At 47.2% G+C, this 26052-nt stretch overlaps 32 non-coding genes and 53 pseudogenes across 32 annotated transcripts; all 85 read left to right on the top strand.

Annotated features, from left to right (window-relative positions):
* The first annotated feature begins 332 nt into the window (after positions 1 to 332).
* LOC138456504 (5S ribosomal RNA) lies at positions 333 to 451 on the top strand (annotated as a pseudogene).
* Positions 452 to 774: 323 nt separating this feature from the next.
* Positions 775 to 893, top strand: LOC138453857 (5S ribosomal RNA). Its single transcript, XR_011260559.1, has one exon. It is a non-coding gene; the product is annotated as a 5S ribosomal RNA (ribosomal RNA).
* Positions 894 to 999: 106 nt separating this feature from the next.
* On the top strand, positions 1000 to 1108 carry LOC138459339 (5S ribosomal RNA; annotated as a pseudogene).
* Positions 1109 to 1214: 106 nt separating this feature from the next.
* On the top strand, positions 1215 to 1333 carry LOC138465195 (5S ribosomal RNA). Its single transcript, XR_011267769.1, has one exon. It is a non-coding gene; the product is annotated as a 5S ribosomal RNA (ribosomal RNA).
* Positions 1334 to 1797: 464 nt separating this feature from the next.
* LOC138455964 (5S ribosomal RNA) lies at positions 1798 to 1916 on the top strand (annotated as a pseudogene).
* Positions 1917 to 2022: 106 nt separating this feature from the next.
* Positions 2023 to 2141, top strand: LOC138455596 (5S ribosomal RNA; annotated as a pseudogene).
* Positions 2142 to 2247: 106 nt separating this feature from the next.
* On the top strand, positions 2248 to 2356 carry LOC138456199 (5S ribosomal RNA; annotated as a pseudogene).
* A 107-nt stretch (positions 2357 to 2463) lies between these two features.
* Positions 2464 to 2582, top strand: LOC138455248 (5S ribosomal RNA). The gene has a single exon (XR_011261888.1). It is a non-coding gene; the product is annotated as a 5S ribosomal RNA (ribosomal RNA).
* Positions 2583 to 3046: 464 nt separating this feature from the next.
* On the top strand, positions 3047 to 3165 carry LOC138455728 (5S ribosomal RNA; annotated as a pseudogene).
* Positions 3166 to 3271: 106 nt separating this feature from the next.
* Positions 3272 to 3380, top strand: LOC138459677 (5S ribosomal RNA; annotated as a pseudogene).
* Positions 3381 to 3487: 107 nt separating this feature from the next.
* LOC138458848 (5S ribosomal RNA) lies at positions 3488 to 3596 on the top strand (annotated as a pseudogene).
* A 106-nt stretch (positions 3597 to 3702) lies between these two features.
* LOC138458382 (5S ribosomal RNA) lies at positions 3703 to 3811 on the top strand (annotated as a pseudogene).
* Positions 3812 to 4275: 464 nt separating this feature from the next.
* On the top strand, positions 4276 to 4394 carry LOC138456190 (5S ribosomal RNA; annotated as a pseudogene).
* Positions 4395 to 4493: 99 nt separating this feature from the next.
* Positions 4494 to 4602, top strand: LOC138459756 (5S ribosomal RNA; annotated as a pseudogene).
* A 105-nt stretch (positions 4603 to 4707) lies between these two features.
* LOC138455307 (5S ribosomal RNA) lies at positions 4708 to 4826 on the top strand. Its single transcript, XR_011261945.1, has one exon. It is a non-coding gene; the product is annotated as a 5S ribosomal RNA (ribosomal RNA).
* A 106-nt stretch (positions 4827 to 4932) lies between these two features.
* LOC138459019 (5S ribosomal RNA) lies at positions 4933 to 5041 on the top strand (annotated as a pseudogene).
* Positions 5042 to 5147: 106 nt separating this feature from the next.
* Positions 5148 to 5256, top strand: LOC138459721 (5S ribosomal RNA; annotated as a pseudogene).
* Positions 5257 to 5362: 106 nt separating this feature from the next.
* Positions 5363 to 5471, top strand: LOC138457521 (5S ribosomal RNA; annotated as a pseudogene).
* A 106-nt stretch (positions 5472 to 5577) lies between these two features.
* Positions 5578 to 5696, top strand: LOC138463544 (5S ribosomal RNA). The gene has a single exon (XR_011266130.1). It is a non-coding gene; the product is annotated as a 5S ribosomal RNA (ribosomal RNA).
* Positions 5697 to 5802: 106 nt separating this feature from the next.
* On the top strand, positions 5803 to 5921 carry LOC138455438 (5S ribosomal RNA; annotated as a pseudogene).
* A 454-nt stretch (positions 5922 to 6375) lies between these two features.
* LOC138459201 (5S ribosomal RNA) lies at positions 6376 to 6494 on the top strand (annotated as a pseudogene).
* Positions 6495 to 6600: 106 nt separating this feature from the next.
* On the top strand, positions 6601 to 6709 carry LOC138458571 (5S ribosomal RNA; annotated as a pseudogene).
* Positions 6710 to 6815: 106 nt separating this feature from the next.
* Positions 6816 to 6934, top strand: LOC138461711 (5S ribosomal RNA). The gene has a single exon (XR_011264318.1). It is a non-coding gene; the product is annotated as a 5S ribosomal RNA (ribosomal RNA).
* Positions 6935 to 7040: 106 nt separating this feature from the next.
* LOC138455942 (5S ribosomal RNA) lies at positions 7041 to 7159 on the top strand (annotated as a pseudogene).
* A 106-nt stretch (positions 7160 to 7265) lies between these two features.
* LOC138462901 (5S ribosomal RNA) lies at positions 7266 to 7384 on the top strand. The gene has a single exon (XR_011265489.1). It is a non-coding gene; the product is annotated as a 5S ribosomal RNA (ribosomal RNA).
* Positions 7385 to 7481: 97 nt separating this feature from the next.
* Positions 7482 to 7600, top strand: LOC138454514 (5S ribosomal RNA). The gene has a single exon (XR_011261187.1). It is a non-coding gene; the product is annotated as a 5S ribosomal RNA (ribosomal RNA).
* A 106-nt stretch (positions 7601 to 7706) lies between these two features.
* On the top strand, positions 7707 to 7815 carry LOC138456322 (5S ribosomal RNA; annotated as a pseudogene).
* A 106-nt stretch (positions 7816 to 7921) lies between these two features.
* On the top strand, positions 7922 to 8030 carry LOC138458166 (5S ribosomal RNA; annotated as a pseudogene).
* Positions 8031 to 8494: 464 nt separating this feature from the next.
* Positions 8495 to 8613, top strand: LOC138456243 (5S ribosomal RNA; annotated as a pseudogene).
* Positions 8614 to 8935: 322 nt separating this feature from the next.
* LOC138455081 (5S ribosomal RNA) lies at positions 8936 to 9054 on the top strand. Its single transcript, XR_011261725.1, has one exon. It is a non-coding gene; the product is annotated as a 5S ribosomal RNA (ribosomal RNA).
* A 106-nt stretch (positions 9055 to 9160) lies between these two features.
* Positions 9161 to 9269, top strand: LOC138459840 (5S ribosomal RNA; annotated as a pseudogene).
* A 106-nt stretch (positions 9270 to 9375) lies between these two features.
* Positions 9376 to 9491, top strand: LOC138459016 (5S ribosomal RNA; annotated as a pseudogene).
* Positions 9492 to 9955: 464 nt separating this feature from the next.
* Positions 9956 to 10074, top strand: LOC138455316 (5S ribosomal RNA). Its single transcript, XR_011261953.1, has one exon. It is a non-coding gene; the product is annotated as a 5S ribosomal RNA (ribosomal RNA).
* Positions 10075 to 10180: 106 nt separating this feature from the next.
* LOC138453992 (5S ribosomal RNA) lies at positions 10181 to 10299 on the top strand. Its single transcript, XR_011260689.1, has one exon. It is a non-coding gene; the product is annotated as a 5S ribosomal RNA (ribosomal RNA).
* A 297-nt stretch (positions 10300 to 10596) lies between these two features.
* Positions 10597 to 10715, top strand: LOC138455239 (5S ribosomal RNA). Its single transcript, XR_011261880.1, has one exon. It is a non-coding gene; the product is annotated as a 5S ribosomal RNA (ribosomal RNA).
* Positions 10716 to 10821: 106 nt separating this feature from the next.
* Positions 10822 to 10930, top strand: LOC138459676 (5S ribosomal RNA; annotated as a pseudogene).
* A 107-nt stretch (positions 10931 to 11037) lies between these two features.
* Positions 11038 to 11146, top strand: LOC138458381 (5S ribosomal RNA; annotated as a pseudogene).
* A 464-nt stretch (positions 11147 to 11610) lies between these two features.
* LOC138458164 (5S ribosomal RNA) lies at positions 11611 to 11729 on the top strand (annotated as a pseudogene).
* A 106-nt stretch (positions 11730 to 11835) lies between these two features.
* On the top strand, positions 11836 to 11954 carry LOC138455289 (5S ribosomal RNA). The gene has a single exon (XR_011261927.1). It is a non-coding gene; the product is annotated as a 5S ribosomal RNA (ribosomal RNA).
* Positions 11955 to 12408: 454 nt separating this feature from the next.
* LOC138456570 (5S ribosomal RNA) lies at positions 12409 to 12527 on the top strand (annotated as a pseudogene).
* A 99-nt stretch (positions 12528 to 12626) lies between these two features.
* LOC138458720 (5S ribosomal RNA) lies at positions 12627 to 12735 on the top strand (annotated as a pseudogene).
* Positions 12736 to 12841: 106 nt separating this feature from the next.
* On the top strand, positions 12842 to 12950 carry LOC138456357 (5S ribosomal RNA; annotated as a pseudogene).
* Positions 12951 to 13056: 106 nt separating this feature from the next.
* LOC138455941 (5S ribosomal RNA) lies at positions 13057 to 13175 on the top strand (annotated as a pseudogene).
* A 106-nt stretch (positions 13176 to 13281) lies between these two features.
* Positions 13282 to 13390, top strand: LOC138459685 (5S ribosomal RNA; annotated as a pseudogene).
* Positions 13391 to 13496: 106 nt separating this feature from the next.
* On the top strand, positions 13497 to 13605 carry LOC138456247 (5S ribosomal RNA; annotated as a pseudogene).
* A 106-nt stretch (positions 13606 to 13711) lies between these two features.
* On the top strand, positions 13712 to 13846 carry LOC138459216 (5S ribosomal RNA; annotated as a pseudogene).
* Positions 13847 to 13952: 106 nt separating this feature from the next.
* Positions 13953 to 14061, top strand: LOC138455955 (5S ribosomal RNA; annotated as a pseudogene).
* A 106-nt stretch (positions 14062 to 14167) lies between these two features.
* On the top strand, positions 14168 to 14286 carry LOC138454390 (5S ribosomal RNA). Its single transcript, XR_011261069.1, has one exon. It is a non-coding gene; the product is annotated as a 5S ribosomal RNA (ribosomal RNA).
* A 106-nt stretch (positions 14287 to 14392) lies between these two features.
* LOC138456383 (5S ribosomal RNA) lies at positions 14393 to 14501 on the top strand (annotated as a pseudogene).
* Positions 14502 to 15179: 678 nt separating this feature from the next.
* On the top strand, positions 15180 to 15298 carry LOC138463195 (5S ribosomal RNA). Its single transcript, XR_011265781.1, has one exon. It is a non-coding gene; the product is annotated as a 5S ribosomal RNA (ribosomal RNA).
* A 106-nt stretch (positions 15299 to 15404) lies between these two features.
* Positions 15405 to 15523, top strand: LOC138454565 (5S ribosomal RNA). The gene has a single exon (XR_011261236.1). It is a non-coding gene; the product is annotated as a 5S ribosomal RNA (ribosomal RNA).
* A 106-nt stretch (positions 15524 to 15629) lies between these two features.
* On the top strand, positions 15630 to 15738 carry LOC138457662 (5S ribosomal RNA; annotated as a pseudogene).
* A 105-nt stretch (positions 15739 to 15843) lies between these two features.
* Positions 15844 to 15962, top strand: LOC138462683 (5S ribosomal RNA). The gene has a single exon (XR_011265277.1). It is a non-coding gene; the product is annotated as a 5S ribosomal RNA (ribosomal RNA).
* A 464-nt stretch (positions 15963 to 16426) lies between these two features.
* On the top strand, positions 16427 to 16545 carry LOC138455315 (5S ribosomal RNA). Its single transcript, XR_011261952.1, has one exon. It is a non-coding gene; the product is annotated as a 5S ribosomal RNA (ribosomal RNA).
* Positions 16546 to 16651: 106 nt separating this feature from the next.
* On the top strand, positions 16652 to 16770 carry LOC138462900 (5S ribosomal RNA). The gene has a single exon (XR_011265488.1). It is a non-coding gene; the product is annotated as a 5S ribosomal RNA (ribosomal RNA).
* A 106-nt stretch (positions 16771 to 16876) lies between these two features.
* On the top strand, positions 16877 to 16995 carry LOC138463042 (5S ribosomal RNA). The gene has a single exon (XR_011265629.1). It is a non-coding gene; the product is annotated as a 5S ribosomal RNA (ribosomal RNA).
* Positions 16996 to 17101: 106 nt separating this feature from the next.
* On the top strand, positions 17102 to 17220 carry LOC138462198 (5S ribosomal RNA). The gene has a single exon (XR_011264801.1). It is a non-coding gene; the product is annotated as a 5S ribosomal RNA (ribosomal RNA).
* A 106-nt stretch (positions 17221 to 17326) lies between these two features.
* On the top strand, positions 17327 to 17435 carry LOC138456382 (5S ribosomal RNA; annotated as a pseudogene).
* A 106-nt stretch (positions 17436 to 17541) lies between these two features.
* LOC138463511 (5S ribosomal RNA) lies at positions 17542 to 17660 on the top strand. The gene has a single exon (XR_011266097.1). It is a non-coding gene; the product is annotated as a 5S ribosomal RNA (ribosomal RNA).
* A 464-nt stretch (positions 17661 to 18124) lies between these two features.
* LOC138455779 (5S ribosomal RNA) lies at positions 18125 to 18243 on the top strand (annotated as a pseudogene).
* Positions 18244 to 18349: 106 nt separating this feature from the next.
* On the top strand, positions 18350 to 18468 carry LOC138463492 (5S ribosomal RNA). The gene has a single exon (XR_011266078.1). It is a non-coding gene; the product is annotated as a 5S ribosomal RNA (ribosomal RNA).
* Positions 18469 to 18574: 106 nt separating this feature from the next.
* Positions 18575 to 18693, top strand: LOC138463212 (5S ribosomal RNA). Its single transcript, XR_011265799.1, has one exon. It is a non-coding gene; the product is annotated as a 5S ribosomal RNA (ribosomal RNA).
* Positions 18694 to 18799: 106 nt separating this feature from the next.
* On the top strand, positions 18800 to 18908 carry LOC138456380 (5S ribosomal RNA; annotated as a pseudogene).
* A 678-nt stretch (positions 18909 to 19586) lies between these two features.
* LOC138463194 (5S ribosomal RNA) lies at positions 19587 to 19705 on the top strand. Its single transcript, XR_011265780.1, has one exon. It is a non-coding gene; the product is annotated as a 5S ribosomal RNA (ribosomal RNA).
* Positions 19706 to 19811: 106 nt separating this feature from the next.
* LOC138455285 (5S ribosomal RNA) lies at positions 19812 to 19930 on the top strand. Its single transcript, XR_011261923.1, has one exon. It is a non-coding gene; the product is annotated as a 5S ribosomal RNA (ribosomal RNA).
* Positions 19931 to 20036: 106 nt separating this feature from the next.
* On the top strand, positions 20037 to 20145 carry LOC138457613 (5S ribosomal RNA; annotated as a pseudogene).
* Positions 20146 to 20251: 106 nt separating this feature from the next.
* Positions 20252 to 20370, top strand: LOC138463583 (5S ribosomal RNA). The gene has a single exon (XR_011266170.1). It is a non-coding gene; the product is annotated as a 5S ribosomal RNA (ribosomal RNA).
* A 106-nt stretch (positions 20371 to 20476) lies between these two features.
* On the top strand, positions 20477 to 20595 carry LOC138455939 (5S ribosomal RNA; annotated as a pseudogene).
* A 106-nt stretch (positions 20596 to 20701) lies between these two features.
* On the top strand, positions 20702 to 20820 carry LOC138460969 (5S ribosomal RNA). Its single transcript, XR_011263619.1, has one exon. It is a non-coding gene; the product is annotated as a 5S ribosomal RNA (ribosomal RNA).
* A 106-nt stretch (positions 20821 to 20926) lies between these two features.
* LOC138455700 (5S ribosomal RNA) lies at positions 20927 to 21035 on the top strand (annotated as a pseudogene).
* Positions 21036 to 21141: 106 nt separating this feature from the next.
* LOC138456151 (5S ribosomal RNA) lies at positions 21142 to 21260 on the top strand (annotated as a pseudogene).
* A 464-nt stretch (positions 21261 to 21724) lies between these two features.
* On the top strand, positions 21725 to 21843 carry LOC138456052 (5S ribosomal RNA; annotated as a pseudogene).
* A 106-nt stretch (positions 21844 to 21949) lies between these two features.
* Positions 21950 to 22058, top strand: LOC138457612 (5S ribosomal RNA; annotated as a pseudogene).
* A 106-nt stretch (positions 22059 to 22164) lies between these two features.
* LOC138463571 (5S ribosomal RNA) lies at positions 22165 to 22283 on the top strand. Its single transcript, XR_011266158.1, has one exon. It is a non-coding gene; the product is annotated as a 5S ribosomal RNA (ribosomal RNA).
* A 106-nt stretch (positions 22284 to 22389) lies between these two features.
* Positions 22390 to 22508, top strand: LOC138455937 (5S ribosomal RNA; annotated as a pseudogene).
* A 106-nt stretch (positions 22509 to 22614) lies between these two features.
* Positions 22615 to 22733, top strand: LOC138460968 (5S ribosomal RNA). Its single transcript, XR_011263618.1, has one exon. It is a non-coding gene; the product is annotated as a 5S ribosomal RNA (ribosomal RNA).
* A 106-nt stretch (positions 22734 to 22839) lies between these two features.
* Positions 22840 to 22948, top strand: LOC138455699 (5S ribosomal RNA; annotated as a pseudogene).
* A 106-nt stretch (positions 22949 to 23054) lies between these two features.
* LOC138456150 (5S ribosomal RNA) lies at positions 23055 to 23173 on the top strand (annotated as a pseudogene).
* A 464-nt stretch (positions 23174 to 23637) lies between these two features.
* On the top strand, positions 23638 to 23756 carry LOC138457868 (5S ribosomal RNA; annotated as a pseudogene).
* A 106-nt stretch (positions 23757 to 23862) lies between these two features.
* LOC138458991 (5S ribosomal RNA) lies at positions 23863 to 23971 on the top strand (annotated as a pseudogene).
* A 106-nt stretch (positions 23972 to 24077) lies between these two features.
* LOC138459673 (5S ribosomal RNA) lies at positions 24078 to 24186 on the top strand (annotated as a pseudogene).
* Positions 24187 to 24840: 654 nt separating this feature from the next.
* LOC138462899 (5S ribosomal RNA) lies at positions 24841 to 24959 on the top strand. The gene has a single exon (XR_011265487.1). It is a non-coding gene; the product is annotated as a 5S ribosomal RNA (ribosomal RNA).
* Positions 24960 to 25056: 97 nt separating this feature from the next.
* Positions 25057 to 25175, top strand: LOC138461718 (5S ribosomal RNA). The gene has a single exon (XR_011264325.1). It is a non-coding gene; the product is annotated as a 5S ribosomal RNA (ribosomal RNA).
* A 106-nt stretch (positions 25176 to 25281) lies between these two features.
* LOC138459012 (5S ribosomal RNA) lies at positions 25282 to 25390 on the top strand (annotated as a pseudogene).
* Positions 25391 to 25854: 464 nt separating this feature from the next.
* On the top strand, positions 25855 to 25973 carry LOC138455996 (5S ribosomal RNA; annotated as a pseudogene).
* The last annotated feature ends 79 nt before the right edge of the window (positions 25974 to 26052 follow it).

Raw genomic sequence — 26052 nt, 5'->3', positions numbered from 1 at the left:
TACATAGAATTAGCATACAGGTAGTGTGTTCATGGGTAATAAATCAACTTTCACATGTAATGCAGTACAGAGAATATTGAGTCCTTCAAGAGGCATGAAAGAAAGCCATTATTGTTTTGATTGTTCTCTCCACCTCCCTGCAACAGAAACAGGATGGATGGATTAAAGTTATCCTACCAGACATAGGAGTCCTGAATGGGCCCACCAGTCTTATATATCTCGCCTGATCGAGCGCTGATCGAGCGATGAGCCTGGTATCATGTTGCAAGTGGCTGCATGGCTTAGCTTACTAAATGCAAATGCATAAGAGTAATATTCTTAGCATTTCTAGAGCTTATGGCCACACCACACTGAATGCGCCTGATCTTGTCTGATCTTGGAAGCTAAGCAGTGTCAGGCCTAGTTAGTACCTGGATGGGAGACTGCTTGGGAATACCAGGTGCTGTAGGCTTTTTTGTGCTGCAAGTTCAGGAAGTGAGCCATTTCTCTATTGCCTTTCAAAACTGCAAGGTCTAGCCGACTAGATGCTTAAAAGTACAAAACTCACTAGGTCCAGAGCCTACGGCCACACCACACTGAATGCGTCTGATCTTGGTTATTAAGCAGTGTCGAGCCTAGTTAGTACCTGGATGGGAAACCGCCTGGGAATACCAGGTGCTGTAGGCTTTTTTTTGTGCTCCAAGTTCAGGAAGTGAGCCATTTCTCAATTGCCTTTCAAAACTGCAAGGTCTAGCCGACTAGATGCTTAAAAGTACAAAACTCACTAGGCCCAGAGCCTAAGGCCACACCACACTGAATGCGCCCGATCTCGTCTGATCTCGGAAGCTAAGCAGTGTCGGGCCTAGTTAGTACCTGGTTGGGAGACCGCCTGGGAATACCAGGTGCTGTAGGCTTTTTTGTGCTCCAAGTTCAGGAAGTGAGCCATTTCTCAATTGCCTTGCAAAACTGCAAGGTCTAGACGACTAGATGCTTAAAAGTACAACACTCACTAGGCCCAGAGCCTACGGCCACACCACACTGAATTCGTCTGATCTCAGAAGCTAAACAGTGTCGGGACTAGTTAGTACCTGGATGGGAGACCACCTGGGAATACCAGGTGCTGTAGGCTTTTTTGTGCTCCAAGTTCAGGAAGTGAGCCATTTCTCAATTGCCTTTCAAAACTGCAAGGTCTAGCCGACTAGATGCTTAAAAGTACAAAACTCACTAGGCCCAGAGCCTACGGCCACACCACACTGAATGCGCCCGATCTCGTCGGATCTCGGAAGCTAAGCAGTGTCGGGCCTAGTTAGTACATGGATGGGAGACCGCCTGGGAATACCAGGTGCTGTAGGTTATTTTGTGCTCCATGATTAGTAATTGCGCAACTTCTCAATTACTTTTCATATTTGGTATGTTTCCAAAATAATTGTATCCCGTTTTATAGCGGAAATGTTGGACAACATCATGAGGGCTGGAGCTACCTATTTACATAGAATTAGCATACAGGTAGTGTGTTCATGGGTAACAAATCGACTTTCACATGTAATGCAGTACAGAGAATATTGAGTCCTTCAAGAGGCATGAAAGAAAGCCATTATTGTGTTGATTGTTCTCTCCACCTCCCTGCAACAGAAACAGGATGGATGGATTAAAGTTATCCTACCAGACATAGGAGTCCTGAATGGGCCCACCAGTCTTATATATCTCGCCTGATCGAGCGCTGATCGAGCGATGAGCGTGGTATCATGCTGCAAGTGGCTGCATGGCTTAGCTTACTAAATGCAAATGCATAATAGTAATATTCTTAGCGTTTCTAGAGCCTACGGCCACACCACACTGAATGCGCCCGATCTCGTCTGATCTCAGAAGCTAAGCAGTGTCGGGCCTAGTTAGTCCCTGGATGGTAGACCGCCTGGGAATACCAGATGCTGTAGGCTTTTTTGTGCTCCAAGTTCAGGAAGTGAGCCATTTCTCAATTGCCTTTCAAAACTGCAAGGTCTAGCCGACTAGATGCTTAAAAGTACAAAACTCACTAGTCCCAGAGCCTACGGCCACACCACACTGAATGTGCCCGATCTTGTCTGATCTCGGAAGCTAAGCAGTGTCAGGCCTAGTTAATACCTGGATGGGAGACCACCTGGGAATACCAGGTGCTGTAGGCTTTTTTGTGCTCCAAGTTCAGGAAGTGAGCCATTTCTCAATTGCCTTTCAAAACTGCAAGGTCTAGCCGACTAGATGCTTAAAAGTACAAAACTCACTATGCCCAGAGCCTACGGCCTCACCACACTGAATGCGCCTGATCTCAGAAGCTAAGCAGTGTCGGGCCTAGTTAGTACCTGGATGGGAGACCGCCTGGGAATACCAGGTGCTGTAGGCTTTTTTTGTGCTCCAAGTTCAGGAAGTGAGCCATTTCTCAATTGCCTTTCAAAACTGCAAGGTCTAGCCGACTAGATGCTTAAAAGTACAAAACTCACTAGGCCCAGAGCCTAAGGCCACACCACACTGAATGCGCCCGATCTCGTCTGATCTCGGAAGCTAAGCAGTGTCAGGCCTAGTTAGTACCTGGATGGGAGACCGCCTGGGAATACCAGGTGCTGTAGGTTATTTTGTGCTCCATGATTAGTAATTGCGCAACTTCTCAATTACTTTTCAAATTTGGTATGTTTCCAAAATAATTGTATCCCGTTTTATAGCGGAAATGTTGGACAACATCATGAGGGCTGGAGCTACCTATTTACATAGAATTAGCATACAGGTAGTGTGTTCATGGGTAATAAATCGACTTTCACATGTAATGCAGTACAGAGAATATTGAGTCCTTCAAGAGGCATGAGAGAAAGCCATTATTGTTTTGATTGTTCTCTCCACCTCCCTGCAACAGAAACAGGATGGATGGATTAAAGTTATCCTACCAGACATAGGAGTCCTGAATGGGCCCACCAGTCTTATATATCTCGCCTGATCAAGCGCTGATCGAGCGATGAGCCTGGTATCATGTTGCAAGTGGCTGCATGGCTTAGCTTACTAAATGCAAATGCATAAGAGTAATATTCTTAGCATTTTTAGAGCTTATGGCCACACCACACTGAATGCGCCCGATCTTGTCTGATCTTGGAAGCTAAGCAGTGTCAGGCCTAGTTAGTACCTGGATGGGAGACCGCCTGGGAATACCAGGTGCTGTAGGCTTTTTTGTGCTGCAAGTTCAGGAAGTGAGCCATTTCTCTATTGCCTTTCAAAACTGCAAGGTCTAGCCGACTAGATGCTTAAAAGTACAAAACTTACTAGGTCCAGAGCCTACGGCCACACCACACTGAATGTGTCTGATCTTGGTTGCTAAGCAGTGTCGGGCCTAGTTAGTACCTGGATGGGAGACCGCCTGGGAATACCAGGTGCTGTAGGCTTTTTTTGTGCTCCAAGTTCAGGAAGTGAGCCATTTCTCAATTGCCTTTCAAAACTGCAAGGTCTAGCCGACTAGATGCTTAAAAGTACAAAACTCACTAGGCCCAGAGCCTAAGGCCACACCACACTGAATGCGCCTGATCTCGGAAGCTAAGCAGTGTCGGGCCTAGTTAGTACCTGGATGGGAGACCGCCTGGGAATACCAGGTGCTGTAGGATTTTTTGTGCTCCAAGTTCAGCAAGTGAGCCATTTCTCAATTGCCTTTCAAAACTGCAAGGTCTAGCCGACTAGATGCTTAAAAGTACAACACTCACTAGGCCCAGAGCCTACGGCCACACCACACTGAATTCGTCTGATCTCGGAAGCTAAGCAGTGTCGGGCCTAGTTAGTACCTGGATGGGAGACCGCCTGGGAATACCAGGTGCTGTAGGTTATTTTGTGCTCCATGATTAGTAATTGCGCAACTTCTCAATTACTTTTCAAATTTGGTATGTTTCCAAGATAATTGTATCCCGTTTTATAGCGGAAATGTTGGACAACATCACGAGGGCTGGAGCTACCTATTTACATAGAATTAGCATACAGGTAGTGTGTTCATGGGTAATAAATCGACTTTCACATGTAATGCAGTACAGAGAATATTGAGTCCTTCAAGAGGCATGAAAGAAAGCCATTATTAAGTTGATTGTTCTCTCCACCTCCCTGCAACAGAAACAGGATGGATGGATTAAAGTTATCCTACCAGACATAGGAGTCCTGAATGGGCCCACCAGTCTTATATATCTCGCCTGATCGAGCGCTGATCGAGCGATGAGCGTGGGATCATGTTGCAAGTGGCTGCATGGCTTAGCTCACTAAATGCAAATGCATAAGAGTAATATTCTTAGCATTTCTAGAGCCTACGGCCACACCACACTGAATGCGCCCGATCTTGTCTGATCTCAGAAGCTAAGCAGTGTCAGGCTTAGTTAGTACCTGGATGGGAGACTGCCTGGGAATACCGGGTGCTGTAGGCTTTCTTGTGCTCCAAGTTCAGGAAGTGAGCCATTTCTCAATTGCCTTTCAAAACTGCAAGGTCTAGCCGACTAGATGCTTAAAAGTACAAAACTCACTAGTCCTACGGCCACACTGCACTGAATGCGCCTGATCTCGGAAGCTAAGCAGTGTCGGTTCTCGTTAGTACCTGGATGGGAGACCGCCTGGGAATACCAGGTGCTGTAGGCTTTTTTGTACTCCAGTTCAGGAAGTGAGCCATTTCTCAATTGCCTTTCAAAACTGCAAGGTCTAGCCGACTAGATGCTTAAAAGTATAAAACTCACTAGGCCCAGAGCCTACGGCCACACCACACTGAATGCGCCCGATCTCATCTGATCTCGGAGGTTAAGCAGTGTCGGTCCTAGTTAGTACCTCGATGGGAGACGGCCTGGGAATACCAGGTGCTGTAGGCTTTTTTGTGCTCCAAGTTCAGGAAGTGAGCCATTTCTCAATTGCCTTTCAAAACTGCAAGGTCTAGCTGACTAGATGCTTAAAAGTACAAAGCTCACTAGGCCCAGAGCCTACGGCCACACCACACTGAATGCGTCTGATCTCGGAAGCTAAGCAGTGTCGGGCCTAGTTAGTACGTGGATGGGAGACTGCCTGGGAATACCAGGTGCTGTAGGCTTTTTTGTGCTCCAAGTTCAGGAAGTGAGCCATTTCTCTATTGCCTTTCAAAACTGCAAGGTCTAGCCGACTAGATGCTTAAAAGTACAAAACTCACTAGGCCCAGAGCCTATGGCCACACCACACTGAATGGGCCCGATCTCGGAAGCTAAGCAGTGTCAGGCCTAGTTAGTACCTGGATGGGAGACGGCCTGGGAATACCAGGTGCTGTAGGCTTTTTTGTGCTCCAAGTTCAGGAAGTGAGCCATTTCTCAATTGCCTTTCAAAACTGCAAGGTCTAGCCGACTAGATGCTTAAAAGTACAAAACTCACTAGGCCCAGAGCCTACGGCCACACCACACTGAATGCGCCTGATCTCGGAAGCTAAGCAGTGTCAGGCCTAGTTAGTACCTGGATGGGAGACCGCCTGGGAATACCAGGTGCTGTAGGCTTTTTTGTGCTCCAAGTTCAGGAAGTGCGCCATTTTTCAATTGCCTTTCAAAACTGCAAGGTCTAGCCGACTAGATGCTTAAAAGTACAAAACTCACTAGGACCAGAGCCTACGGCCACACCACACTGAATGCTCCTGATCTCGTCTGATCTCAGAAGCTAAGCAGTGTCAGGCCTAGTTAGTACCTGGATGGGAGACCGCCTGGGAATACCAGGTGCTGTAGGCTTTTTTGTGCTCCAAGTTCAGGAAGTGAGCCATTTCTCAATTGACTTTCAAAACTGCAAGGTCTAGCCGACTAGATTCTTAAAAGTACAAAACTCACTAGGCCCAGAGCCTACAGCCACACCACACTGAATGCACCCGATCTCGTCTGATCTTGGAAGCTAAGCAGTGTCGGGCTTAGTTAGTACCTGGATGGGACACTGCCTGGGAATACCAGGTGCTGTAGACTTTTTTGTGCTCCAAGTTCAGGAAGTGAGCCATTTCTCAATTGCCTTTCAAATTTGGTATGTTTCCAAAATAATTGTATAGCGGAAATGTTGGACAACATCATGAGGGCTGGAGCTACCTATTTACATAGAATTAGCATACAGGTATTGTGTTCATGGGTAACAAATCGACTTTCACATGTAATGCAGTACAGAGAATATTGAGTCCTTCAAGAGGCATGAAAGAAAGCCATTATTGTGTTGATTGTTCTCTCCACCTCCCTGCAACAGAAACAGGATGGATGGATTAAAGTTATCCTACCAGACATAGGAGTCCCGAATGGGCCCACCAGTCTTATATATCTCGCCTGATCGAGCGCTGATCGAGCGATGAGCGTGGTATCATGCTGCAAGTGGCTGCATGGCTTAGCTTACTAAATGCAAATGCATAAGAGTAATATTCTTAGCATTCCTAGAGCGTACGGCCGCACCACACTGAATGTCCCTGATCTTGTCTGATCTCGGAAGCTAAGCAATGTCAGGCCTAGTTAATACCTGGATGGGAGACCACCTGGGAATACCAGGTGCTGTAGGCTTTTTTGTGCTCCAAGTTCAGGAAGTGAGCCATTTCTCTATTGCCTTTCAAAACTGCAAGGTCTAGCCGACTAGATGCTTAAAAGTACAAAACTCACTAGGCCCAGAGCCTACGGCCACACCACACTGAATGCGCCCGATCTCAGAAGCTAAGCAGGGTCGGGCCTAGTTAGTACCTGGATGGGAGACTGCCTGGGAATACCAGGTGCTGTAGGCTTTTTTGTACTCCAAGTTCAGGAAGTGAGCCATTTCTCAATTGCCTTTCAAAATTGCAAGGTCTAGCTGACTAGATGCTTAAAAGTACAAAACTCACTAGGCCCAGAGCCTATGGCCACACCACACTGAATGCGCCCGATCTCGTCTGATCTCGGAAGCTAAGCAGTGTCGGGCCTAGTTAGTACCTGGATGGGGGACCGCCTGGGAATACCAGGTGCTGTAGGCTTTTTTGTGCTCCAAGTTCAGGAAGTGAGCCATTTCTCAATTGCCTTTCAAAACTACAAGGTCTAGCTGACTAGATGCTTAAAAGTACAAAACTCACTAGGCCCAGAGCCTACGGCCACACCACACTGAATGCGCCCGATCTCGTCTGATTTTGGAAGCTAAGCAGTGTCAGGCCTAGTTGGTACCTGGATGGGACACCGCCTGGGAATACCAGGTGCTGTAGGCTTTTTTGTACTCCAAGTTCAGGAAGTGAGCCATTTCTCAATTGCCTTTCAAAACTGCAAGGTCTAGCCGACAAGATGCTTAAAAGTACAAAACTCGCTAAGCCCAGAGCCTACGGCCACACCACACTGAATGCGCCCGATCTCGTCTGATCTCGGAAGCTAAGCAGTGTCGGTCCTAGTTAGTACCTGGATGGGAGACCGCCTGGGAATACCAGGTGCTGTAGGCTTTTTTGTGCAGGAAGTGAGCCATTTCTCAATTGCCTTTCAAAACCTCAAGGTCTAGCTGACTAGATGCTTAAAAGTACAAAACTCACTAGGCTCTGAGTCTACGGCCACACCACACTGAATGCGCCTGATCTCGTCTGATCTCAGAAGCTAAGCAGTGTCGGGCCTAGTTAGTACCTGGATGGGAGACAGCCTGGGAATACCAGGTGCTGTAGGCTTTTTTGTGCTCCAAGTTCAGGAAGTGAGCCATTTCTCAATTGCCTTTCAAAACTGCAAGGTCTAGCCGACTAGATGCTTAAAAGTACAAAACTCACTAAGCCCAGAGCCTACGGCCACACCACACTGAATGCGCCCGATCTCGGAAGCTAAGCAGTATCGGGCCTAGTTAGTACCTGGATGGGAGACCGCCTGGGAATACCAGGTGCTGTAGGCTTTTTTGTGCTCCAAGTTCAGGAAGTGAGCCATTTCTCAATTGCCTTTCAAAACTGCAATATCTAGCCGACTAGATGCCTAAAAGTACAAAACTCACTAGTCCCAGAGCCTACGGCCATACCACACTGAATGCGCCCGATCTCGGAAGCTAAGCAGTGTCAGGCCTAGTTAGTACCTGGATGGGAGTCCACCTGGTAATACCAGGTGCTGTAGGCTATTTTGTGCTCCATGATTAGTAATTGCGCAACTTCTCAATTACTTTTCAAATCTGGTATGTTTCCAAAATAATTGTATCCCGTTTTATAGCGGAAATGTTGGACAACATCATGAGGGCTGGAGCTACCTATTTACATAGAATTAGCATACAGGTAGTGTGTTCATGGGTAATAAATCAACTTTCACATGTAATGCAGTACAGAGAATATTGAGTCCTTCAAGAGGCATGAAAGAAAGCCATTATTGTTTTGATTGTTCTCTCCACCTCCCTGCAACAGAAACAGGATGGATGGATTAAAGTTATCCTACCAGACATAGGAGTCCTGAATGGGCCCACCAGTCTTATATATCTCGCCTGATCGAGCGCTGATCGAGCGATGAGCCTGGTATCATGTTGCAAGTGGCTGCATGGCTTAGCTTACTAAATGCAAATGCATAAGAGTAATATTCTTAGCATTTCTAGAGCTTATGGCCACACCACACTGAATGCGCCTTATCTCGTCTGATCTTGGAAGCTAAGCAGTGTCAGGCCTAGTTAGTACCTGGATGGGAGACTGCTTGGGAATACCAGGTGCTGTAGGCTTTTTTGTGCTGCAAGTTCAGGAAGTGAGCCATTTCTCTATTGCCTTTCAAAACTGCAATGTCTAGCCGACTAGATGCCTAAAAGTACAAAACTCACTAGGTCCAGAGCCTACGGCCACACCACACTGAATGCGTCTGATCTTGGTTATTAAGCAGTGTCGAGCCTAGTTAGTACCTGGATGGGAAACCGCCTGGGAATACCAGGTGCTGTAGGCTTTTTTTGTGCTCCAAGTTCAGGAAGTGAGCCATTTCTCAATTGCCTTTCAAAACTGCAAGGTCTAGCCGACTAGATGCTTAAAAGTACAAAACTCACTAGGCCCAGAGCCTAAGGCCACACCACACTGAATGCGCCCGATCTTGTCTGATCTCGGAAGCTAAGCAGTGTCGGGCCTAGTTAGTACCTGGTTGGGAGACCGCCTGGGAATACCAGGTGCTGTAGGCTTTTTTGTGCTCCAAGTTCAGGAAGTGAGCCATTTCTCAATTGCCTTGCAAAACTGCAAGGTCTAGACGACTAGATGCTTAAAAGTACAACACTCACTAGGCCCAGAGCCTACGGCCACACCACACTGAATTCGTCTGATCTCGGAAGCTAAACAGTGTCGGGACTAGTTAGTATCTGGATGGGAGACCACCTGGGAATACCAGGTGCTGTAGGCTTTTTTGTGCTCCAAGTTCAGGAAGTGAGCCATTTCTCAATTGCCTTTCAAAACTGCAAGGTCTAGCCGACTAGATGCTTAAAAGTACAAAACTCACTAGGTCCAGAGCCTACGGCCACACCACACTGAATGCGCCCCTCGTCGGATCTCGGAAGCTAAGCAGTGTCGGGCCTAGTTAGTACCTGGATGGGAGACTGCCTGGGAATACCAGGTGCTGTAGGTTATTTTGTGCTCCATGATTAGTAATTGCGCAACTTCTCAATTACTTTTCATATTTGGTATGTTTCCAAAATAATTGTATCCCGTTTTATAGCGGAAATGTTGGACAACATCATGAGGGCTGGAGCTACCTATTTACATAGAATTAGCATACAGGTAGTGTGTTCATGGGTAATAAATCGACTTTCACATGTAATGCAGTACAGAGAATATTGAGTCCTTCAAGAGGCATGAATGAAAGCCATTATTGTGTTGATTGTTCTCTCCACCTCCCTGCAACAGAAACAGGATGGATGGATTAAAGTTATCCTACCAGACATAGGAGTGCTGAATGGGCCCACCAGTCTTATATATCTCGCCTGATCGAGCGCTGATCGAGCGATGAGCGTGGTATCATGTTGCAAGTGGCTGCATGGCTTAGCTCACTAAATGCAAATGCATAAGAGTAATATTCTTAGCATTTCTACAGCCTACGGCCACACCACACTGAATGCGCCCGATCTCGTCTGATCTCAGAAGCCAAGCAGTGTCAGGCCTAGTTAGTACCTGGATGGGAGACCGCCTGGGAATACCGGGTGCTGTAGGCTTTTTTGTGCTCCAAGTTCAGGAAGTGAGCCATTTCTCAATTGCCTTTCAAAACTGCAAGGTCTAGCCGACTAGATGCTTAAAAGTACAAAACTCACTAGGCCCAGAGCCTACGGCCACACCACACTGAATGCGCCCGATCTCGTCTGATCTCGGAAGCTAAGCAGTGTCAGGCCTAGTTAGTACCTGGATGGGAGACTGCCTGGGAATACCAGGTGCTGTAGGCTTTTTTGTGCTGCAAGTTCAGGAAGTGAGCCATTTCTCTATTGCCTTTCAAAACTGCAAGGTCTAGCCGACTAGATGCTTAAAAGTACAAAACTCACTAGGCCCAGAGCCTACGGCCACACCACACTGAATGCGCCGGGCCTAGTTAGTACCTGGATGGGAGACCGCCTGGGAATACCAGGTGCTGTAGGCTTTTTTGTGCTCCAAGTTCAGGAAGTGAGCCATTTCTCAATTGCCTTTCAAAACTGCAAGGTCTAGCCGACTAGATGCTTAAAAGTACAAAACTCACTAGGCCCAGAGCCTACGGCCACACCACACTGAATGCGCCCGATCTTGTCTGATCTTGGAAGCTAAGCAGTGTCAGGCCTAGTTAGTACCTGGATGGGAGACCGCCTGGGAATACCAGGTGCTGTAGGCTTTTTTGTGCTGCAAGTTCAGGAAGTGAGCCATTTCTCTATTGCCTTTCAAAACTGCAAGGTCTAGCCGACTAGATGCTTAAAAGTACAAAACTCACTAGGTCCCGAGCCTACGGCCACACCACACTGAATGTGTCTGATCTTGGTTGCTAAGCAGTGTCGGGCCTAGTTAGTACCTGGATGGGAGACCGCCTGGGAATACCAGGTGCTGTAGGCTTTTTTTGTGCTCCAAGTTCAGGAAGTGAGCCAGTTCTCAATTGCCTTTCAAAACTGCAAGGTCTAGCCGACTAGATGCTTAAAAGTACAACACTCACTAGGCCCAGAGCCTACGGCCACACCACACTGAATTCGTCTGATCTCGGAAGCTAAGCAGTGTCGGGCCTAGTTAGTACCTGGATGGGAGACCGCCTGGGAATACCAGGTGCTGTAGGTTATTTTGTGCTCCATGATTAGTAATTGCGCAACTTCTCAATTACTTTTCAAATTTGGTATGTTTCCAAAATAATTGTATCCCGTTTTATAGCGGAAATGTTGGACAACATCATGAGGGCTGGAGCTACCTATTTACATAGAATTAGCATACAGGTAGTGTGTTCATGGGTAATAAATCGACTTTCACATGTAATGCAGTACAGAGAATATTGAGTCCTTCAAGAGGCATGAAAGAAAGCCATTATTGTGTTGATTGTTCTCTCCACCTCCCTGCAACAGAAACAGGATGGATGGATTAAAGTTATCCTACCAGACATAGGAGTCCTGAATGGGCCCACCAGTCTTATATATCTCGCCTGATCGAGCGCTGATCGAGCGATGAGCGTGGGATCATGTTGCAAGTGGCTGCATGGCTTAGCTCACTAAATGCAAATGCATAAGAGTAATATTCTTAGCATTTCTAGAGCCTACGGCCACACCACACTGAATGCGCCCGATCTTGTCTGATTTCAGAAGCTAAGCAGTGTCAGGCTTAGTTTGTACCTGGATGGGAGACTGCCTGGGAATACCGGGTGCTGTAGGCTTTTTTGTGCTCCAAGTTCAGGAAGTGAGCCATTTCTCAATTGCCTTTCAAAACTGCAAGGTCTAGCCGACTAGATGCTTAAAAGTACAAAACTCACTAGGCCCAGAGCCTACAGCCACACCACACTGAATGCACCCGATCTCGTCTGATCTTGGAAGCTAAGCAGTGTTGGGCTTAGTTAGTACCTGGATGGGACACTGCCTGGGAATACCAGGTGCTGTAGACTTTTTTGTGCTCCAAGTTCAGGAAGTGAGCCATTTCTCAATTGCCTTTCAAATTTGGTATGTTTCCAAAATAATTGTATAGCGGAAATGTTGGACAACATCATGAGGGCTGGAGCTACCTATTTACATAGAATTAGCATACAGGTAGTGTGTTCATGGGTAACAAATCGACTTTCACATGTAATGCAGTACAGAGAATATTGAGTCCTTCAAGAGGCATGAAAGAAAGCCATTATTGTGTTGATTGTTCTCTCCACTTCCCTGCAACAGAAACAGGATGGATGGATTAAAGTTATCCTACCAGACATAGGAGTCCTGAATGGGCCCACCAGTCTTATATATCTCGCCTGATCGAGCGCTGATCGAGCGATGAGCGTGGGATCATGTTGCAAGTGGCTGCATGGCTTAGCTCACTAAATGCAAATGCATAAGAGTAATATTCTTAGCATTTCTAGAGCCTACGGCCACACCACACTGAATGCGCCCGATCTTGTCTGATCTCAGAAGCTAAGCAGTGTCAGGCTTAGTTTGTACCTGGATGGGAGACTGCCTGGGAATACCGGGTGCTGTAGGCTTTTTTGTGCTCCAAGTTCAGGAAGTGAGCCATTTCTCAATTGCCTTTCAAAACTGCAAGGTCTAGCCGACTAGATGCTTAAAAGTACAAAACTCACTAGGCCTACGGCCACACCACACTGAATGCGCCTGATCTCGGAAGCTAAGCAGTGTCGGTTCTTGTTAGTACCTGGATGGGAGACCGCCTGGGAATACCAGGTGCTGTAGGCTTTTTTGTACTCCAAGTTCAGGAAGTGAGCCATTTCTCTATTGCCTTTCAAAACTGCAAGGTCTAGCCGACTAGATGCTTAAAAGTACAAAACTCACTAGGCCCAGAGCCTACGGCCACACCACACTGAATGCGCCCGATCTCAGAAGCTAAGCAGTGTCGGGCCTAGTTAGTACCTGGATGGGAGACCGCCTGGGAATACCAGGTGCTGTAGGCTTTTTTGTACTCCAAGTTCAGGAAGTGAGCCATTTCTCAATTGCCTTTCAAAATTGCAAGGTCTAGCTGACTAGATGCTTAAAAGTACAAAACTCACTAGGCCCAGAGCCTACGGCCACACCACACTGAATGCGCCCGATCTCGTCTGATTTTGGAAGCTAAGCAGTGTCAGGCCTAGTTGGTACCTGGATGGGACACCGCCTGGGAATACCAGGTGCTGTAGGCTTTTTTGTACTCCAAGTTCAGGAAGTGAGCCATTTCTCAATTGCCTTTCAAAACTGCAAGGTCTAGCTGACTAGATGCTTAAAAGTACAAAACTCACTAGGCCCAGAGCCTACGGCCACACCACACTGAATGCGCCTGATCTCGGAAGCTAAGCAGTGTCTGGCCTAGTTAGTGCCTGGATAGGAGACCGCCTGGGAATACCAGGTGCTGTAGGCTTTTTTGTGCTCCAAGTTCAGGAAGTGAGCCATTTCTCAATTGCCTTTCAAAACTGCAAGGTCTAGCCGACTAGATGCTTAAAAGTACAAAGCTCACTAGGCCCAGAGCCTACGGCCACACAACACTGAATGCACCCGATCTCGGAAGCTAAGCAGTGTCGGGCCTAGTTAGTACCTGGATGGGAGACCGCCTGGGAATACCAGGTGCTGTAGGCTTTTTTGTGCTCCAAGTTCAGGAAATGAGCCATTTCTCAATTGCCTTTCAAAACTGCAAGGTCTAGCTGACTAGATGCTTAAAAGTACAAAACTCACTAGGCCCAGAGCCTACGGCCACACCACACTGAATGTGCCTGATCTCGTCTGATCTCGGAAGCTAAGCAGTGTCAGGCCTAGTTAGTACCTGGATGGAAGACCACCTGGTACTAACTAGGCCTGGGAATACCAGGTGCTGTAGGCTTTTTTGTGCTCCATCTTCAGGAAGTGAGCCATTTCTCAATTGCCTTTCAAAACTGCAAGATCTAGCCGACTAGATGCTTAAAAGTACAAAACTCACTAAGCCCAGAGCCTACGGCCACACCACACTGAATGCGCCCGATCTCGGAAGCTAAGCAGTGTCGGGCCTAGTTAGTACCTGAATGGGAGACCTCCTGGGAATACCAGGTGCTGTAGGCTTTTTTGTACTCCAAGTACAGGAAGTGAGCCATTTCTCAATTGCCTTTCAAAACTGCAAGGTCTAGCCGACTAGATTCTTAAAAGTACAAAACTCACTAGGCCCAGAGCCTACGGCCACACCACACTGAATGCGCCCGATCTCGTCTGATCTCAGAAGCTCAGCAGTGTTGGGCCTAGTTAGTACCTGGATGGGAGACCGCCTGGGAATACCAGGTGCTGTAGGCTTTTTTGTGCTCCAAGTTCAGGAAGTGAGCTATTTCTCAAATGCCTTTCAAAACTGCAAGGTCTAGCTGACTAGATGCTTAAAAGTACAAAACTCACTAGGCCCAGAGCCTACGGCCACACCACACTGAATGCGCCCGATCTCGGAAGTTAAGCAGTGTCGGGCCTAGTTAGTACCTGGATGGGAGACCGCCTGGTAATACCAGGTGCTGTAGGCTTTTTTGTGCTCCAAGTTCAGGAAGTGAGCCATTTCTCAATTGCCTTTCAAAACTGCAAGGTCTAGCCGACTAGATGCTTAAAAGTACAAAACTCACTAAGCCCAGAGCCTACGGCCACACCACACTGAATGCGTCTGATCTCGGAAGCTACGCAATGTCAGGCCTAGTTAGTACCTGGATGGGAGACCGCCTGGCAATACCAGGTGCTGTAGGCTATTTTGTGCTCCATGATTAGTAATTGCGCAACTTCTCAATTACTTTTCAAATTTGGTATGTTTCCAAAATAATTGTATCCCATTTTATAGCGGAAATGTTGGACAACATCATGAGGGCTGGAGCTACCTTTTTACATAGAATTAGCATACAGGTAGTGTGTTCATGGGTAATAAATCGACTTTCACATGTAATGCAGTACAGAGAATATTGAGTCCTTCAAGAGGCATGAAAGAAAACCATTATTGTGTTGATTGTTCTCTCCACCTCCCTGCAACAGACACAGGATGGATGAATTAAAGTTATCCTACCAGACATAGGAGTCCTGAATGGGCCCACCAGTCTTATATATCTCGCCTGATCGAGCCTGATCGAGCGATGAGCGTGGTATCATGTTGCAAGTGGCTGCATGGCTTAGCTTACTAAATGCAAATGCATAAGAGTAATATTCTTAGCATTCCTAGAGCCTACGGCCACACCACACTGAATGCACCCGATCTCGTCTGATCTCGGAAGTTAAGCAGTGTCAGGCCTAGTTAGTACCTGGATGGGAGACCGCCTCGGAATACCAGGTGCTGTAGGCCTTTTTGTGCTCCAAGTTCAGGAAGTGAGCCATTTCTCAATTGCCTTTCAAAACTGCAAGGTCTAGCCGACTAGATGCTTAAAAGTACAAAACTCACTAGGCCCAGAGCCTACGGCCACACCACACTGAATGCGCCCGATCTCCTCTGATCTCGGAAGCTAAGCAGTGTCGGGCCTAGTTAGTACCTGGATGGGAGACAGCCTGGGAATACCAGGTGCTGTAGGCTTTTTTGTGCTCCAAGTTCAGGAAGTGAGCCATTTCTCAATTGCCTTTCAAAACTGCAAGGTCTAGCCGACTAGATGCTTAAAAGTACAAAACTCAGTAGGCCCAGAGCCTACGGCCACACCACACTAAATGCGCCCGATCTCGGAAGCTAAGCAGTGTCGGCCCTAGTTAGTACCTGGATGGGAGACCTCCTGGGAATACCAGGTGCTGTAGGCTTTTTTGTGCTCCAAGTTCAGGAAGTGAGCCATTTCTCAATTGCCTTTCAAAACTGCAAGGTCTAGCCGACTAGATGCTTAAAATACAAAACTCACTAGGCCCAGAGCCTACGGCCACACCACACTGAATGCACCCGATCTCGTCTGATCTCGAAAGCTAAGCAGTGTCGGGCCTAGTTAGTACCTGGATGGGAGACCGCCTGGGAATACCAGGTGCTGTAGGTTATTTTGTGCTCCATGATTAGTAATTGCGCAACTTCTCAATTACTTTTCAAATTTGGTATGTTTCCAAAATAATTGTATCCCGTTTTATAGCGGAAATGTTGGACAACATCATGAGGGCTGGAGCTACCTATTTACATAGAATTAGCATACAGGTAGTGTGTTCATGGGTAATAAATCGACTTTCACATGTAATGCAGTACAGAGAATATTGAGTCCTTCAAGAGGCATGAAAGAAAGGCATTATTGTGTTGATTGTTCTCTCCACCTCCCTGCAACAGAAACAGGATGGATGGATTAAAGTTATCCTACCAGACATAGGAGTGCTGAATGGGCCCACCAGTCTTATATATCTCGCCTGATCGAGCGCTGATCGAGCGATGAGCGTGGTATCATGTTGCAAGTGGCTGCATGGCTTAGCTCACTAAATGCAAATGCATAAGAGTAATATTCTTAGCATTTCTAGAGCCTACGGCCACACCACACTGAATGCGCCCGATCTCGTCTGATCTCAGAAGCCAAGCAGTGTCAGGCCTAGTTAGTACCTGGATGGGAGACCGCCTGGGAATACCGGGTGCTGTAGGCTTTTTTGTGCTCCAAGTTCAGGAAGTGAGCCATTTCTCAATTGCCTTTCAAAACTGCAAGGTCTAGCCGACTAGATGCTTAAAAGTACAAAACTCACTAGGCCCAGAGCCTACGGCCACACCACACTGAATGCGCCCGATCTCGTCTGATCTCGGAAGCTAAGCAGTGTCGGTCCTAGTTAGTACCTGGATGGGAGACCGCCTGGGAATACCAGGTGCTGTAGGCTTTTTTGTGCTCCAAGTTCAGGAAGTGAGCCATTTCTCAATTGCTTTTCAAAACTGCAAGGTCTAGCCGACTAGATGCTTAAAAGTACAAAACTCACTAGAACCAGATCCTACGGCCACACCACACTGAATGCGCCTGATCTCGTCTGATCTCGGAAGCTAAGCAGTGTTGGGCCTAGTTAGTACCTGGATGGGAGACCGCCTGGGAATACCAGGTGCTGTAGGCTTTTTTGTACTCCAAGTTCAGGAAGTGAGCCATTTCTCAATTGCCTTTCAAAACTGCAAGGTCTAGCTGACTAGATGCTTAAAAGTACAAAACTCACTAGGCCCAGAGCCTACGGCCACACCACACTGAATGCGCCCGATCTCGTCTGATCTCGGAAGCTAAGCAGTGTCGGGCCTAGTTAGTACCTGGATGGGAGACCGCCTGGGAATACCAGGTGCTGTAGGCTTTTTTGTGCTCCAAGTTCAGGAAGTGAGCCATTTCTCAATTGCCTTTCAAAACTGCAAGGTCTAGCCGACTAGATGCTTAAAAGTACAAAACTCACTAGGCCCAGAGCCTACGGCCACACCACACTGAATGCGCCCGATCTCGGAAGTTAAGCAGTGTCGGGCCTAGTTAGTACCTGGATGGGAGACCGCCTGGTAATACCAGGTGCTGTAGGCTTTTTTGTGCTCCAAGTTCAGGAAGTGAGCCATTTCTCAATTGCCTTTCAAAACTGCAAGGTCTAGCCGACTAGATGCTTAAAAGTACAAAACTCACTAAGCCCAGAGCCTACGGCCACACCACACTGAATGCACCCGATCTCGTCTGATCTCGGAAGCTAAGCAGTGTCGGGCCTAGTTAGTACCTGGATGGGAGACCGCCTGGGAATACCAGGTGCTGTAGGTTATTTTGTGCTCCATGATTAGTAATTGCGCAACTTCTCAATTACTTTTCAAATTTGGTATGTTTCCAAGATAATTGTATCCCGTTTTATAGCGGAAATGTTGGACAACATCATGAGGGCTGGAGCTACCTATTTACATAGAATTAGCATACAGGTAGTGTGTTCATGGGTAATAAATCGACTTTCACATGTAATGCAGTACAGAGAATATTGAGTCCTTCAAGAGGCATGAAAGAAAGGCATTATTGTGTTGATTGTTCTCTCCACCTCCCTGCAACAGAAACAGGATGGATGGATTAAAGTTATCCTACCAGACATAGGAGTGCTGAATGGGCCCACCAGTCTTATATATCTCGCCTGATCGAGCGCTGATCGAGCGATGAGCGTGGTATCATGTTGCAAGTGGCTGCATGGCTTAGCTCACTAAATGCAAATGCATAAGAGTAATATTCTTAGCATTTCTAGAGCCTACGGCCACACCACACTGAATGCGCCCGATCTCGTCTGATCTCAGAAGCCAAGCAGTGTCAGGCCTAGTTAGTACCTGGATGGGAGACTGCCTGGGAATACCGGGTGCTGTAGGCTTTTTTGTGCTCCAAGTTCAGGAAGTGAGCCATTTCTCAATTGCCTTTCAAAACTGCAAGGTCTAGCCGACTAGATGCTTAAAAGTACAAAACTCACTAGGCCCAGAGCCTACGGCCACACCACACTGAATGCGCCCGATCTCGTCTGATCTCGGAAGCTAAGCAGTGTCGGTCCTAGTTAGTACCTCGATGGGAGACCGCCTGGGAATACCAGGTGCTGTAGGCTTTTTTGTGCTCCAAGTTCAGGAAGTGAGCCATTTCTCAATTGCTTTTCAAAACTGCAAGGTCTAGCTGACTAGATGCTTAAAAGTACAAAACTCACTAGGCCCAGAGCCTACGGCCACACCACACTGAATGCGCCCGATCTCGTCTGATCTCAGAAGCTAAGCAGTGTCGGGCCTAGTTAGTACCTGGATGGGAGACCGCCTGGGAATACCAGGTGCTGTAGGCTTTTTTGTGCTCCAAGTTCAGGAAGTGAGCCATTTCTCAATTGCCTTTCAAAACTGCAAGGTCTAGCCGACTAGATGCTTAAAAGTACAAAACTCACTAGGCCCAGAGCCTACGGCCACACCACACTGAATGCGCCCGATCTCGGAAGTTAAGCAGTGTCGGGCCTAGTTAGTACCTGGATGGGAGACCGCCTGGTAATACCAGGTGCTGTAGGCTTTTTTGTGCTCCAAGTTCAGGAAGTGAGCCATTTCTCAATTGCCTTTCAAAACTGCAAGGTCTAGCCGACTAGATGCTTAAAAGTACAAAACTCACTAAGCCCAGAGCCTACGGCCACACCACACTGAATGCGTCTGATCTCGGAAGCTACGCAATGTCAGGCCTAGTTAGTACCTGGATGGGAGACCGCCTGGCAATACCAGGTGCTGTAGGCTATTTTGTGCTCCATGATTAGTAATTGCGCAACTTCTCAATTACTTTTCAAATTTGGTATGTTTCCAAAATAATTGTATCCCATTTTATAGCGGAAATGTTGGACAACATCATGAGGGCTGGAGCTACCTTTTTACATAGAATTAGCATACAGGTAGTGTGTTCATGGGTAATAAATCGACTTTCACATGTAATGCAGTACAGAGAATATTGAGTCCTTCAAGAGGCATGAAAGAAAACCATTATTGTGTTGATTGTTCTCTCCACCTCCCTGCAACAGACACAGGATGGATGAATTAAAGTTATCCTACCAGACATAGGAGTCCTGAATGGGCCCACCAGTCTTATATATCTCGCCTGATCGAGCCTGATCGAGCGATGAGCGTGGTATCATGTTGCAAGTGGCTGCATGGCTTAGCTTACTAAATGCAAATGCATAAGAGTAATATTCTTAGCATTCCTAGAGCCTACGGCCACACCACACTGAATGCACCCGATCTCGTCTGATCTCGGAAGTTAAGCAGTGTCAGGCCTAGTTAGTACCTGGATGGGAGACCGCCTCGGAATACCAGGTGCTGTAGGCCTTTTTGTGCTCCAAGTTCAGGAAGTGAGCCATTTCTCAATTGCCTTTCAAAACTGCAAGGTCTAGCCGACTAGATGCTTAAAAGTACAAAACTCACTAGGCCCAGAGCCTACGGCCACACCACACTGAATGCGCCCGATCTCCTCTGATTTCGAAAGCTAAGCAGTGTCGGGCCTAGTTAGTACCTGGATGGGAGACCACCTGGGAATACCAGGTGCTGTAGGATTTTTTGTGCTCCAAGTTCAGGAAGTGAGCCATTTCTCTATTGCCTTTCAAAACTGCAAGGTCTAGCCGACTAGATGCTTAAAAGTACAAAACTCACTAGGCCCAGAGCCTACGGCCACACCACACTGAATGCGCCCGATCTCAGAAGCTAAGCAGGGTCGGGCCTAGTTAGTACCTGGATGGGAGACCGCCTGGGAATACCAGGTGCTGTAGGCTTTTTTGTACTCCAAGTTCAGGAAGTGAGCCATTTCTCAATTGCCTTTCAAAATTGCAAGGTCTAGCTGACTAGATGCTTAAAAGTACAAAACTCACTAGGCCCAGAGCCTACGGCCACACCACACTGAATGCGCCCGATCTCGTCTGATCTCGGAAGCTAAGCAGTGTCGGGCCTAGTTAGTACCTGGATGGGGGACCGCCTGGGAATACCAGGTGCTGTAGGCTTTTTTGTGCTCCAAGTTCAGGAAGTGAGCCATTTCTCAATTGCCTTTCAAAACTACAAGGTCTAGCTGACTAGATGCTTAAAAGTACAAAACTCACTAGGCCCAGAGCCTACGGCCACACCACACTGAATGCGCCCGATCTCGTCTGATTTTGGAAGCTAAGCAGTGTCAGGCCTAGTTGGTACCTGGATGGGACACCGCCTGGGAATACCAGGTGCTGTAGGCTTTTTTGTACTCCAAGTTCAGGAAGTGAGCCATTTCTCAATTGCCTTTCAAAACTGCAAGGTCTAGCTGACAAGATGCTTAAAAGTACAAAACTCACTAGGCCCAGAGCCTACGGCCACACCACACTGAATACGCCTGATCTCGTCTGATCTCAGAAGCTAAGCAGTGTCGGGCCTAGTTAGTACCTGGATGGGAGACCGCCTGGGAATACCAGGTGCTGTAGGCTTTTTAGTGCTCCAAGTTCAGGAAGTGAGACATTTCTCAATTGCCTTTCAAAACTGCAAGGTCTAGCCGACTAGATGCTTAAAAGTAAAAAACTCAGTAGGCCCAGAGCCTACGGCCACACCACACTGAATGCGCCCGATCTCGGAAGTTAAGCAGTGTCGGGCCTAGTTAGTACCTGGATGGGAGACCGCCTGGGAATACCAGGTGCTGTAGGCTTTTTTGTGCTCCAAGTTCAGGAAGTGAGCCATTTCTCAATTGCCTTTCAAAACTGCAAGGTCTAGCCGACTAGATGCTTAAAAGTACAAAATTCACTAGGCCCAGAGCCTACGGCCACACCACACTGAATGCGCCCAATCTCGTCTGATCTCGGAAGCTAAGCAATGTCAGGCCTAGTTAGTACCTGGATGGGAGACCTCCTGGCAATACCAGGTGCTGTAGGCTATTTTGTGCTCCATGATTAGTAATTGCGCAACTTCTCAATTACTTTTCAAATTTGGTATGTTTCCAAAATAATTGTATCCCGTTTTATAGCGGAAATGTTGGACAACATCATGAGGGCTGGAGCTACCTTTTTACATAGAATTAGCATACAGGTAGTGTGTTCATGGGTAATAAATCGACTTTCACATGAAATGCAGTACAGAGAATATTGAGTCCTTCAAGAGGCATGAAAGAAAGCCATTATTGTTTTGATTGTTCTCTCCACCTCCCTGCAACAGAAACAGGATGGATGGATTAAAGTTATCCTACCAGACATAGGAGTCCTGAATGGGCCCACCAGTCTTATATATCTCGCCTGATCGAGCGCTGATCGAGCGATGAGCCTGGTATCATGTTGCAAGTGGCTGCATGGCTTAGCTTACTAAATGCAAATGCATAAGAGTAATATTCTTAGCATTTCTAGAACTTATGGCCACACCACATTGAATGCGCCCGATCTTGTCTGATTTTGGAAGCTAAGCAGTGTCGGGCCTAGTTAGTACCTGGATGGGAGACCACCTGGGAATACCAGGTGCTGTAGGCTTTTTTGTGCTCCAAGTTCAGGAAGTGAGCCATTTCTCTATTGCCTTTCAAAACTGCAAGGTCTAGCCGACTAGATGCTTAAAAGTACAAAACTCACTAGGCCCAGAGCCTACGGCCACACCACACTGAATGCGCCCGATCTCAGAAGCTAAGCAGGGTCGGGCCTAGTTAGTACCTGGATGGGAGACCGCCTGGGAATACCAGGTGCTGTAGGCTTTTTTGTACTCCAAGTTCAGGAAGTGAGCCATTTCTCAATTGCCTTTCAAAATTGCAAGGTCTAGCTGACTAGATGCTTAAAAGTACAAAACTCACTAGGCCCAGAGCCTACGGCCACACCACACTGAATGCGCCCGATCTCGTCTGATCTCGGAAGCTAAGCAGTGTCGGGCCTAGTTAGTACCTGGATGGGGGACCGCCTGGGAATACCAGGTGCTGTAGGCTTTTTTGTGCTCCAAGTTCAGGAAGTGAGCCATTTCTCAATTGCCTTTCAAAACTACAAGGTCTAGCTGACTAGATGCTTAAAAGTACAAAACTCACTAGGCCCAGAGCCTACGGCCACACCACACTGAATGCGCCCGATCTCGTCTGATTTTGGAAGCTAAGCAGTGTCAGGCCTAGTTGGTACCTGGATGGGACACCGCCTGGGAATACCAGGTGCTGTAGGCTTTTTTGTACTCCAAGTTCAGGAAGTGAGCCATTTCTCAATTGCCTTTCAAAACTGCAAGGTCTAGCTGACAAGATGCTTAAAAGTACAAAACTCACTAGGCCCAGAGCCTACGGCCACACCACACTGAATACGCCTGATCTCGTCTGATCTCAGAAGCTAAGCAGTGTCGGGCCTAGTTAGTACCTGGATGGGAGACCGCCTGGGAATACCAGGTGCTGTAGGCTTTTTAGTGCTCCAAGTTCAGGAAGTGAGACATTTCTCAATTGCCTTTCAAAACTGCAAGGTCTAGCCGACTAGATGCTTAAAAGTAAAAAACTCAGTAGGCCCAGAGCCTACGGCCACACCACACTGAATGCGCCCGATCTCGGAAGTTAAGCAGTGTCGGGCCTAGTTAGTACCTGGATGGGAGACCGCCTGGGAATACCAGGTGCTGTAGGCTTTTTTGTGCTCCAAGTTCAGGAAGTGAGCCATTTCTCAATTGCCTTTCAAAACTGCAAGGTCTAGCCGACTAGATGCTTAAAAGTACAAAATTCACTAGGCCCAGAGCCTACGGCCACACCACACTGAATGCGCCCAATCTCGTCTGATCTCGGAAGCTAAGCAATGTCAGGCCTAGTTAGTACCTGGATGGGAGACCTCCTGGCAATACCAGGTGCTGTAGGCTATTTTGTGCTCCATGATTAGTAATTGCGCAACTTCTCAATTACTTTTCAAATTTGGTATGTTTCCAAAATAATTGTATCCCGTTTTATAGCGGAAATGTTGGACAACATCATGAGGGCTGGAGCTACCTTTTTACATAGAATTAGCATACAGGTAGTGTGTTCATGGGTAATAAATCGACTTTCACATGTAATGCAGTACAGAGAATATTGAGTCCTTCAAGAGGCATGAAAGAAAGCCATTATTGTTTTGATTGTTCTCTCCACCTCCCTGCAACAGAAACAGGATGGATGGATTAAAGTTATCCTACCAGACATAGGAGTCCTGAATGGGCCCACCAGTCTTATATATCTCGCCTGATCGAGCGCTGATCGAGCGATGAGCCTGGTATCATGTTGCAAGTGGCTGCATGGCTTAGCTTACTAAATGCAAATGCATAAGAGTAATATTCTTAGCATTTCTAGAACTTATGGCCACACCACATTGAATGCGCCCGATCTTGTCTGATTTCGGAAGCTAAGCAGTGTCGGGCCTAGTTAGTACCTGGATGGGAGAGCGCCTGGGAATACCAGGTGCTGTTGGCTTTTTTGTGCTCCAAGTTCAGGAAGTGAGCCATTTCTCAATTGCCTTTCAAAACTGCAAGGTCTAGCCGACTAGATGCTTAAAAGTACAAATCTCACTAGGCCCAGAGCCTACGGCCACACCACACTGAATGCGCCTGATCTCGGAAGCTAAGCAGTGTCAGGCCTAGTTAGTACCTGGATGGGAGACCGCCTGGGAATACCAGATGCTGTAGGCTTTTTTGTGCTGCAAGTTCAGGAAGTGAGCCATTTCTCTATTGCCTTTCAAAACTGCAAGGTCTAGCCGACTAGATGCTTAAAAGTACAAAACTCACTAGGCCCAGAGCCTACGGCCACACCACACTGAATGCGTCTGATCTTGGTTGCTAAGCAGTGTCGGGCCTAGTTAGTACCTGGATGGGAGACCGCCTGGGAATACCAGGTGCTGTAGGTTATTTTGTGCACCATGATTAGTAATTGCGCAACTTCTCAATTACTTTTCAAATTTGGTATGTTTCCAAAATAAATTTATCCCGTTTTATAGCGGAAATGTTGGACAACATCATGAGGGCTGGAGCTACCTATTTACATAGAATTAGCATACAGGTACTGTGTTCATGGGTAATAAATCGACTTTCACATGTAATGCAGTACAGAGAATATTGAGTCCTTCAAGAGGCATGAAAGAAAGCCATTATTGTGTTGATTGTTCTCTCCACCTCCCTGCAACAGAAACAGGATGGATGGATTAAAGTTATCCTACCAGACATAGGAGTCCTGAATGGGCCCACCAGTCTTATATATCTCGCCTGATCGAGCGCTGATCGAGCGATGAGCGTGGTATCATGTTGCAAGTGGCTGCATGGCTTAGCTCACTAAATTCAAATGCATAAGAGTAATATTCTTAGCATTTCTAGAGCCTACGGCCACACCACACTGAATGCTCCTGATCTGTTAGTACCTGGATGGGAGACCGCCTGGGAATACCATGTGCTGTAGGCTTTTTTGTACTCCAAGTTCAGGAAGTGAGCCATTTCTCAATTGCCTTTCAAAACTGCAAGGTCTAGCCGACTAGATGCTTAAAAGTACAAAACTCGCTAAGCTCTGAGCCTACGGCCACACCACACTGAATGCGCCCGATCTCGTCTGATCTCGGAAGCTAAGCAGTGTCGGTCCTAGTTAGTACCTGGATGGGAGACCGCCTGGGAATACCAGGTGCTGTAGGCTTTTTTGTGCAGGAAGTGAGCCATTTCTCAATTGCCTTTCAAAACTGCAAGGTCTAGCTGACTAGATGCTTAAAAGTACAAAACTCACTAGGCTCTGAGTCTACGGCCACACCACACTGAATGCGCCTGATCTCGTCTGATCTCAGAAGCTAAGCAGTGTCGGGCCTAGTTAGTACCTGGATGGGAGACCGCCTGGGAATACCAGGTGCTGTAGGCTTTTTTGTGCTCCAAGTTCAGGAAGTGAGCCATTTCTCAATTGCCTTTCAAAACTGCAAGGTCTAGCCGACTAGATGCTTAAAAGTACAAAACTCACTAGGCCCAGAGCCTACGGCCACACCACACTGAATGCGCCCGATCTCGGAAGCTAAGCAGTGTCAGGCCTAGTTAGTACCTGGATGGGAGTCCACCTGGTAATACCAGGTGCTGTAGGCTATTTTGTGCTCCATGATTAGTAATTGCGCAACTTCTCAATTACTTTTCAAATCTGGTATGTTTCCAAAATAATTGTATCCCGTTTTATAGCGGAAATGTTGGACAACATCATGAGGGCTGGAGCTACCTATTTACATAGAATTAGCAGACAGGTAGTGTGTTCATGGGTAATAAATCAACTTTCACATGTAATGCAGTACAGAGAATATTGAGTCCTTCAAGAGGCATGAAAGAAAGCCATTATTGTTTTGATTGTTCTCTCCACCTCCCTGCAACAGAAACAGGATGGATGGATTAAAGTTATCCTACCAGACATAGGAGTCCTGAATGGGCCCACCAGTCTTATATATCTCGCCTGATCGAGCGCTGATCGAGCGATGAGCCTGGTATCATGTTGCAAGTGGCTGCATGGCTTAACTTACTAAATGCAAATGCATAAGAGTAATATTCTTAGCATTTCTAGAGCTTATGGCCACACCACACTGAATGCGCCTGATCTCGTCTGATCTTGGAAGCTAAGCAGTGTCAGGCCTAGTTAGTACCTGGATGGGAGACTGCTTGGGAATACCAGGTGCTGTAGGCTTTTTTGTGCTGCAAGTTCAGGAAGTGAGCCATTTCTCTATTGCCTTTCAAAACTGCAAGGTCTAGCCGACTAGATGCTT

This window comes from Ambystoma mexicanum, chromosome 4p (assembly GCF_040938575.1).
Source record: "Ambystoma mexicanum isolate Mex_15411 chromosome 4p, UKY_AmexF1_1, whole genome shotgun sequence".
In the NCBI taxonomy this organism is placed as follows: Eukaryota; Metazoa; Chordata; class Amphibia; order Caudata; family Ambystomatidae; genus Ambystoma; species Ambystoma mexicanum.
The sequence above is the reverse complement of the archived record's forward strand: the minus strand, read 5'-3'. Positions and strand labels throughout refer to the sequence as shown.